This window comes from Tenrec ecaudatus, chromosome 1, assembly GCF_050624435.1.
Source record: "Tenrec ecaudatus isolate mTenEca1 chromosome 1, mTenEca1.hap1, whole genome shotgun sequence".
In the NCBI taxonomy this organism is placed as follows: domain Eukaryota; kingdom Metazoa; phylum Chordata; class Mammalia; order Afrosoricida; family Tenrecidae; genus Tenrec; species Tenrec ecaudatus.
The window spans coordinates 120,768,055-120,778,427 of NC_134530.1; the positions used below are offsets into that span (position 1 = coordinate 120,768,055).

Genomic DNA, 10,373 nt, shown 5'->3' on the forward strand with positions numbered 1-10,373 from the left:
TTGCCAACTCGTAACCCCAACTGAGCTTCTCTGTACCAGCTCCTGATTTCTGCATCTCACAACAAGGGGGAAGCATAGGCAAGGACAGAAAAGATGACTCTTTGGTAACCCAGACAAACAATAACAAAAAAAGATTTTCCTTTTTTTAATAATACAAGGTTTTCTTTATAGCTCCATCACACTAGTAACAGTTATGAGCTGAACGCTCATAAGAGAACAAGAAAACATTTGGAATACTGACCATTCAACAACCATCTATGCATCAGGGTCAAAAAAAGTATTTTTGGAACAATGATTTTTATCGTTACTTGTTATTGCATAGCATAAGGTCTTTGTGAGACTATATATAAAATAGTTCCTCCCCAATGAAAGTATTTTATACTCTGTAATACCAAAATCCATAACCTTAATAGTGTCATTTAAAGCAATAATGTTGCATAGCACCGGCGTGGAATACGAATCTATGAACAATTAATTGAGATTGATAAAAGTCAACACCAAATAAACATCCTTTTTAAAATGGGCCTCGTTATATGATGCTTAAGAGGTGTAGAGGTTGGGAATAATAAAGAAGACATAAAAGACATTGCTGAAAATATTCTGTTGTAAGAGGCAAATATTACAATTATATGTTTAAGCAAATTATCAGGTAATTAGCTACTCTTTTATTTCACTTCTAGTACAAAATATAAAACATAAAATATGACCCTAAAACCATCTGATGGAAATATCCATTCGCATAATTTTTAAGTTTTGTTGACAAATACTTCCATACCATACAATTCAATGGTTTAAATATACTTAAAAAGAGTATACAATCACCATAGTCCATTTCAGGACATCATTCTTGTACCCACTATCATTAGCTTCCCACTAGCCCCAACCTCCTCTGCCATAATCCTAAGGAATTATTCATCTTGGGACTGTCTCCATGTACCTATTGGATTTTATGTAAAGAAAATGATACAAAAAAGCCATCAATGACAGCAAAATAAAACACAGAAACACTTCAAGCCAAAAGAAAACAGGAAATAGAAACTAGAACAAATCAAAGATGGATCACAAGGAAATGCAAATGATAATATGTTAAATTTTTATGTAATTATATCTGTATTAATCCACTTTCCAAAGCACTTTGTCTGAAGACAAGACTCTTCCTATCCCTGATCAATTGTCTGAGAGAATTCAATTGAGGCTTAATTTGAATGGGGACTTTGCAAATGGATTTTGGCCTTCCAGTGCCATCCATAGCCTTCTGCAAACAGAATGCTCAGAATTTAAACTCTAGTAGAATTTCCTCCTCTGGCATTTGATTTTTTAATTTACAGTCCTTGGATCACAAAGGCTGGTATGCTCCTTCCGAGTGGACTTACTTGACACATCACTTAGATGGCTGCTTTTAAAAAGATAAGCCTTTAAGACTACAGAATCTATTCTTTCTGACAGCTAGGCACTATCTGATTCCTTTACCATACTTTATTATAACACCCATATTTTTAGTGATTATTTCATGATAGCAAGTACTAAACAGGGTCACATCATAAAAACTAATTATTCTTGATTAAAGTATGATTAAATGTGAGCTCAATGTGTATTAAAGTTTATATGTATCACTGGTCCACTTTATAGGTAGCATTATCAGCTTGTTGGGAAATGACTGAATTAACCTTCATGAGATATTTGGTAATTCTAATAATGGTTTCATTAATCTGGATAATGGGATAGATTTTAAAGTATCATTTAGAAAAGGAAAATATAAAAAAACAGAATATCTTTTCAGATTAACTTCATGGGTTGTTCGGTTACACCGTTTTAAAACCTAAAGTAACTGAACAAGTAACTGAATTGTTTCTTAAAGAAATGAGAATTAGGCTCTCTGCTCCTCCTCGTACGACAGACAGCCGGCCGCTTCTCCCGTTCCCGTGCAGTCCCCGAGACACGATGGTGAAGGTCGGAGTGAACGGGTTTGGCTGCATTGGGCGCCTAGTCACCAGGGCTGCTCTCCTGTCTGGCAAAGAGGATATTGTTGCCATCGATGACCCCTTTATTGATCTGAACTACATGATCTACATGTTCCAGTATGATTCCACCCACGGCAAGTTCAACGGCACCGTCAAGGCTGAGAACGGGAAGCTTGTCGTCAATGGGAAGGCCATCTCCATCTTCCAGGAGTGAGATCCTGCCAACATCAAGTGGGGCGAGGCCAGTGCCGAGTATGTCGTGGAGTCCACCGGTGTCTTCACCACCATCGAGAAGGCTGGGGCTCACCTGAAGGGTGGTGCCAAAAGGGTGATCATCTCTGCCCCTTCTGCCGATGCCCCCATGTTTGTGATGGGCGTGAACCATGAGAAGTATGACAACTCCCTCAAGATGGTCAGCAATGCCTCTGGCACCACCAGCTGCTTAGACCCCCTGGCCAAGGTCATCCATGACAATTTTGGCATCGTGGAAGGACTCATGACCACAGTCCATGCCATCACTGCCACCCAAAAGACCGTGGACGGCCCCTCTGGGAAACTCTGGTTTGATGGCCATAGGGCTGCCCAGAACATTATCCCTGCATCTACTGGCGCTGCCAAGGCTGTGGGCAAGGTTATCCTGGAGCTGAATGGGAAACTGACTGGCATGGCCTTCCGTGTCCCCACCCCCAATCTGTCTGTTGTGGATCTCACCTGCCGTCTGGAGAAAACTGCCAAGTACGATGACATCAAGAAGATGGTCAAGCAGGCATCCGATGGTCCCCTAAAGGGCATCCTGGGCTACACCGAGGACCAGGTTGTCTCCTGTGACTTCAACAGTGACACCCACTCTTCCACCTTTGATGCTGGTACTGGCATTGCCCTCAACGACCACTTTGTCAAGCTCATTTCCTGGTATGACGATGAATTGCTATAGCAACAGGGTGGTGGACCTCATGGTCCACATGGCCTCCAAGAAGTAAGAGCCCCCCTGGACCAGAAGCCCCAGCAACAGCACTGGAGGAAGAGAGGCTCTCAGTTGCTGGGGAGTCTTTGCCTCCAATTCAATCCCTTACCATACTGAGAATATAACATCGGAACCCTCTGAAGGAAGGGGAGGGGCTTAGAGTGCCTGACCTTATTATGCACCATCAATAAAGTACACTGTACCTAGAAGTAAAAAAAAATGAGAATCAAGCACAAGGCAAAAATTTCAATAACACTCATTCACTAAGGCAAAACTATAATTGCGGGACTAAGAAAGGTCACAAGAAACAAAACAAGTGCATACTGCTTTTTTATAATTTATAGTTCCAAGTTATTTGTGCAAACTCTCTGCTCTTCATCCTCTAGTTTAACTGCATTAGTGTTTCATTACTCACTTCTGCTTTTTTATAGTGATTGACAAAGGAGTTACTAAAAATAATATTTTAAAATAATGAATACCGCTTTTTCTATATGATGTTTTACAGATTTCAATATTTTTTCTACTGATATTTCATTTGATTTTTGCTTTTTATTGTAGACAAGGCAAAAGTTTACATAGTGTATTAGTTTTGCCAGCAACAGTTTACTCACATTTATTTATTATATTGGTTCCTATCTTTTCAATAAAGACAAATGTCTCACTTTCATTCTCATAAAAATTTGTGAAAACAACAAGTGTTGTAGGAGGCATCCACTGATCAAGGTGTTTATTAATGGGTGACCAATTAGTCCCCTGTGCCTCTGTGTCTTTGCAGACAAAAGCATTGCAAAATGACTGTTATTTGTGATCTTGCTGCTAAAAACATTGAGAGATAACTCAGTTATTTACTATCTCTTTTAGGTTCTTTTGAATCTTGCATATCCGTGTGATTGTCTTAGAACATAGTGTTTTTATTATTTAAATGTTAAGAAAGAGTGACTAGTTACGTAACATTTGCATAGCTAAGAGTTTAAGAATGTTTTTTAAGTTCCTTGATGTTTGTATTGTAACCAATCCCTTGTAAGAAAAGTATGAAAACCAAGTTTTAAATATACTCAGAACGTCAGTCCATCAAATTGTTGTCCTCCCAGTCCCATACTTTGTACATATCTCTTTCTTTTCCTTTCATCCGCACGCCTCATTTCAGACCCAGCTTGATGCAGGATAGCTGGTCTACTCGCCCGCAAGATGTAAAGGGTTTTATGTCAACTTGGATGGACCAAAATTATCCAAAATATAAGTAGGGTGTGATAAACATGGTGTAACTATGGTGTGGTCAGCACAGTGTGGCCAACTTCTTTGTAGGTTCTTTATTTTGAATCATTTTATTAGGGGCTCATACAACTCTTATCAAAATCCATACATATATCAATTGTGTCAAGCACATTTGTACATTTGCTGCCATCACCATTCTCAAAACATTTGCTTTCTATGTGAGCCCTAAATATCAGCTTTCTCATTTATAAATTATTATTATTTTGTCATGTCTTACACTGTCTGACGTCTCCCTTCGCCCACTTTTCTGTTGTCCGTCCCCGAGGAAGGTTATATGTAGATCCCTGTAATCAGTTCAACCTTCCCACCCTACCTTCCCTCCACCCTCCTGGTATCGCCATTCTCACCACTGGTCCTGAAGAGATCATCTGCCCTGGATTCCCTGTGTTCCAGTCCCTATCTGTACCAATGTACATACTCTGGTACAGCCAGATTTGTAAAGTAGAATTGGGATCATGTTAGTGGAGTGGGGGGAACTAGAGAAAAGTTGTATGCCTCATCGTCGCTAAACTGCAAACTGACTGACTCATTTCCTCCTCACAACCCCTCTGTAAAGGGATGTCCAGTTGCCTACAGATGGACCTTGGGGCCTGGCTCCACACTCCCCCTCATTCACAATGATATTTTTGTTCTTTGATTCCTGATACATGATCCCATTGACACTTCATAATCACACAGGCTGGTGTGCTTCCTCCATGTGGGTTTTGTTGCTTCTCAGCTAAATGGCCACTTGTTTATCTTCAAGCCTTGTCCCACCACCATGTTCAGCCTTCATCTGGGTTTCAGTAATTCCCCCAGGTCACATTGCCCTTGATAGAGCCCTACCAGGCCTCTTATATCCTCCTGACCACCACCCCTAGACCACCCGCTGTTCTCTTGTCCCTAGGCTCATTAACATCTCTTCCCATCACCCCTCCCTTCCCCCCTGTCCCCTGAACCATGGGTTCCACTGTTCTCTCCTCCAGATTGTTGATGCCACCCATCCTATCCAGATAGACCTGCAGAGACAATAATATGCACAAAAACAAGACAGAGCAAAACAAAGCAACAACATTTAAAAAAAAAAGAAAAAAAAAACAATGACAAAAAAAGAAAACGCTGTACATAGTTCAAGGTCTGTTTGTTGACATTTAGGAGTGTCTTCTGGTCAAGTCTGATGGGGTACTACAAAGTCTATTTTTGGTATTCTCGTGGGACTTCCTTGCTCTGCTCCCCTTGCTGTTCTGTTGCACGTCCTTAGTGTTTTATATCGGTGTGGTGGCATCAGATTAGGCGCAATTCCCACGCTGTGTCTCCAGTGTTGTCCCCAGCAGGGCTAAGAGTCAGTGTGCTGTCCTCTGATGTAAATTCTGTTGCAGGGAGGGGCAGCTGTCTCCGAAGTTGGGTTTGGGGTCAGCCCCTCTACTGATTCCCTGCTTCATGCCAGTATGTTGCATTCACATCTTGGAGCACTAGGGGATCTTTTGCAAAACAGCCAAGAAGTTAAGGGGAAAATGTTGTTGTTAGGTGTCATTGTGCCCATTGCAAACCAGGGAGACCCTGTGCACAGCAGCACATAACACTACCTGGTCCTGTGCCATCCTCAGAATTGCTGCTGTGCTTGAGCCATTGGTGCGCCCACTGTGCCAATCCATCTCCTTGAGGGCCTTGCTGTTTTCCAATGCTGCTCTACTTTCCCAAGCATGATGTCCTTTTCTAGGTGTTGGTCTCAGCTGACAACGCATACAAATTATTCAAGATGAAGTCCCACCATCTTTGCCTCCAAAGACCATTTCTGGCTGGCCTTCATCCAAGACAGAATTGTTTGTTCTTTTACTTTGTTCATGTTACTTTCTTTTTTTTTTAAACATTTTAATAGGGACTCATACAACTCTTATCACAATCGATACATACATCAATTGTATAAAGCACATCTGTACATTCTTTGCCCTCATCATTTTCAAAGCATTTGCTCTCCACTTAAGCCCTTTGCATTCGGTCCTCTTTTTCCCCTCCCTCCACCCTCCCTCATGAGCCCTTGATAATTTATAAATTATTATTTTGTCATATCTTGCCCTGTCTGGCGTCTCCCTTCACCCCCTTTTCTGTTACCCGTCCCCCAGGGAGGAGGTCACATGTAGATCCTTGTAATCAGTTACTTCTTTCCAACCCACTCTCCCTCTACCCTCCCAGTATCGCCCCTCAGACCCCTGGTCCTGAAGATATCATCCACCCTGGATTCCCTGTGTCTCCAGCTCCTATCTGCACCAGTGTACATCCTCTGCTCTATCCAGACTTGCAAGGTAGAATTCGGATCATGGTAGTTGCGGGGGAGGAAGCATTTAGGAACTGGAGGAAAGCTGTATTCTTCATTGGTGCTATGTTGCACCCTGACTGACTCATCTCCTTCCCTAGACCCCTCTGTGAGGGGATCTCCAGCAGCCGACAAATGGGCTTTGGGTCTCCACTCCGCACTCCCCTCCTCATTCACTATGGTAAGAATTTTTTTTTCTGATGATGCCTTATACCTGATCCCTTTGGCACTGTGTGATCACACAGGCTAGTGTGCTTCTTCCATGTGGGCTTTGTTGCTTCTGAGCTAGATGGCGGCTTGTTAACCTTCAAGCCTTTAAGACCCCAGACACTATCGCTTTTGATAGCCTGGCACCATCAGCTTTCTTCGCCACATTTGCTTATGCACCCGTTTGTCCTCGGAGATCGTATCATGTCCATGCTATTTTCACTACTCCCTGTCAGCACCACATTTCAAATGCATAAGTTCTTCTTTGGTCGTTTTTATTCAATGTCCGACTTTCACGTGCATTTGAAGCAATGGAAAATACTGGGTCTGATGCACCTAGCTCCTCAAAGGAACCCACAGCTGTCCAACCTCCTAAAGAGATCTGCAACAGGTTTACCCCATACAATGCATCGTTTGACTCCCTGACTGCTGCTTCCATGATTATTGATTGTGGATCCAAGCAAGATAACATCCTTGGCAATTTCAATCTATTTTTCTGTTTCCAGAGATTTTGGTCTTCTTTACATTGAATTGCAATCCATACTGAAGGTTGCAATCCTGATCTTCATCAGCAAGTGCTTCAAGTCCGCCTCACTTTCAGCAAGGCAGGCTGTGACTTCCGCAGATCACAGGTTGTCAATAAGCCTTCGTCCAAGCTCAATGTCACATTCTTCTTCATATAACCAACTTCTCTGGCTATTTGTTCAGCATAGAGAATGAATAACAATGCTGAGAGAGTAAAACCTGGAGGCACCGCTTTCCTGATTTTATCCATGTGTTTTTCTTATATTCTTTTCCAACAATTGCTTCTTGCTCTATGTACAAGTTCCTCCAGTGAACAATGAAATACTCTGGGGTTCTCTTTCTTCTCAGGGTTATCCACAGTTTGTTATTATCCACCCAGTCAATAAAACGCAAGTAGACATCTTTCAGTCAAGATCTCTGTTTTCAGTCAAGATCCATTCGGACATCAGCAATGATATCCTTCATCCCACAACCTCTTCAGAATCCAGCCTGATCTTTGGGTAGCACTCTGTGACTTTACTGCTGCGACCATTGTTGGAGGATCTTCGTAAAAACTTTACTTGCAGGTTATATCAATAATACTGTTCTATAATCTGAACATTCTGTGAGCTTACCTTTCTTTGGAATAGGTACAAATATGGATCTCTTCCAGTCAATTGGCCAAATAGTTGTTTTCCAAATCTCTGGGCATAGATAGATGAATAAGTGCTTCCAGTGCTTTATCAGCATATTGAAACAATTCCATCAGTTCCTGGAGCCTGTTTTAAGATAATGCATTCAGTACCGCTTGAACTTCTTCCTTCAGTACCATCGGTTCTTGCTCATACACTACCTCATGAATGTTGACTAGTTCTTTGTGGTACAGTGACTTCATGGATTCTTTCCATCTTTATTTGATGCTCCCTGCAGTATACAGTATTTTGCCCATCGAATCTTTCAAGATTGCAACTCAAGACCTGATATTTTTATTGAGCTCTTTCATTTTCAGATATGCTCAGTGTGCGCTTCCATTTTGGATTTCCCCTAATAGGAAGATTTTGCCCACACTAATGTTAACAAAAATGCCAGAATTATCATGGCAGACAGTAGAAAGAAGGAAATGTTTTCAACAAATGGATGGACCAGTAAAAGTCTTAGTTGACTATAATCTACTGAAAAACCTACGGAGCCCTCTATTTACCAACACGCTGAGAAATGTGCTGCTGAAAGGGTCCCTGCCATCAGCGAATAGTTCAGTGGAGTCAGTTCTCTGTAGGCCAGAACCGACAGATATTTCATTGCTTGCCTTCTGAAAGCATAAAGGGTGGATGATAAAATCCCCAAATAATAGGGCCACTGGGCAGCACATAACCAACACGAGCAACATGGACATACTATCATAATGAAAGCCACAAGGTTGGAAGCTCTGACCCACATACACCTATGGAAATGATTAACAGAGTACAGCATCTCTAGGGGGAAAATAGATAATCAGCCAAGAAAGGTACTTCTCAATCTACACAACCGGAAGAAAAAAAATTAGAGATTGGTGATCCAGAAACTGAGCGCATATAAAAAAGTAATAGTATCTGAGCCAGTTTTCAGACCAAGAACCTATTTACTGAATGATGTTGGATCCATTGCAGGAAAAACCTACAGCACCATTGCAAGAATATGAGTGGGCTTCAAAATGGAAAATGGAATTAAAGGGGGAAATTCATGAATGTTTGAAGCTCTCTTGTATGTGGCAATGATTCTATAACCAAGCCAAATCCAAACCCACAGCAACCACATTGATTCCAACACATAGTCACCCTATAGAAGAGAGTAGAGCTGACCCTTTTTGGAGGTTTCCAAAACTGTAAATCTTTATGAAAACAGAAAGCCTCGTCTCTCTTCAGTGATGTGGCTGGTGGGTTCAAACCACTGACCCTGCAATTACCAGCCCTATTCATTATCCACCCACTACAACATCAGGGCTCCAATGATTACCTCCCCAAAACCAAACTCACTGCAGTAAAGTCCATGCTGACTCATAGCAACCCGAGCCCCTCCCAAAGGGAAGCTATTTACTCAAGTAACTATATAATGGGGAAGGGGCAGATAAATAACCAAATATTTGGAAGACTATTGGATTCTGGCTCCAGGATGACAATGATTCTACTTTGTGCCCAAAGTATCCTCCACAATGTCCCAATTGAGAGAGGGTGGGGTTAAACATGTTAGTAGAAAGAGATCTGCTCACAAAAGATCTACTGGGTCATAGAAAGACAGATTCTTGGTAATTTTTGCAAACCCAGCATCAGTTAAGACAGTAAATCAAAACCAATATTGCATCCTAAGAGAAATGGCAGAATAAAGAACTAAAGGGCCCCAGATGCACAAATTCTGAAGGATAGTAACGACTACCAACGCAGTCAAGCGGTCATCCCAATGGCAGCTCCTGTGTCAGACACCTATCTTGGCAAGAGCACATGTATGCAGCCATTAATCTGCCTCGTGCCTTAGTTTCCATCCTTAGCAAAATAGTGCTCACAACAGTTTGTGGTCATAGTCTTGTCCCAAGGCTACTAATTTTTCCACCTTGTCTCATGATATGCTCTAAAGAGACCTGGGTCATTTGGTCATACTGCAGACATGCAGCATCACATCCTCTGCCATTGCCATGATATCGTGTAATTTGGACAAGATGATCAAGAAGCAGCAAGTATATCGGAAGTCTTAGTAAAAACATAACGTTCAGATGAGGTTAAAATGAACAAATGTTCAGAGACCTGCCCAGTAACAAAATGTGAGAATGCAATTATCTGGGGCACGCTGGAAGATACACTCAGCAGGACAAGTTATTGTGCCAACCTCCCACGCAAAATGCCTGACAAGCGACCTGGGGTTCTGCAGGCAGCATCTTCCACACTAAAGACCACTGCCCTGGCCCATGTTACAGGAAACGTGAAAGCCGACTGCTTTAAGGAGTATAGAGCAGAGCTGGGAAGAATCCAGAGCATGTGAAGTGAAAGCAGTCCCACCATTGGACCACTGCGTATAGGAGACCTTCCGGGTTTATAGGTATCGGTAAGTGTATGGGAAAAGAGACTGTTTAGAGTGTTTTTTTTTAAAACCATAACTTGAGAATCAGAATGAAGAATCCTAAGATCCTGGAGCAAAGCCA

At 41.9% G+C, this 10,373-nt stretch overlaps 1 pseudogene; it reads left to right on the top strand.

The window, feature by feature from the left end:
• The first annotated feature begins 1,935 nt into the window (after positions 1 to 1,935).
• LOC142436814 (glyceraldehyde-3-phosphate dehydrogenase-like) lies at positions 1,936 to 2,941 on the top strand (annotated as a pseudogene).
• Positions 2,942 to 10,373: the final 7,432 nt, after the last annotated feature.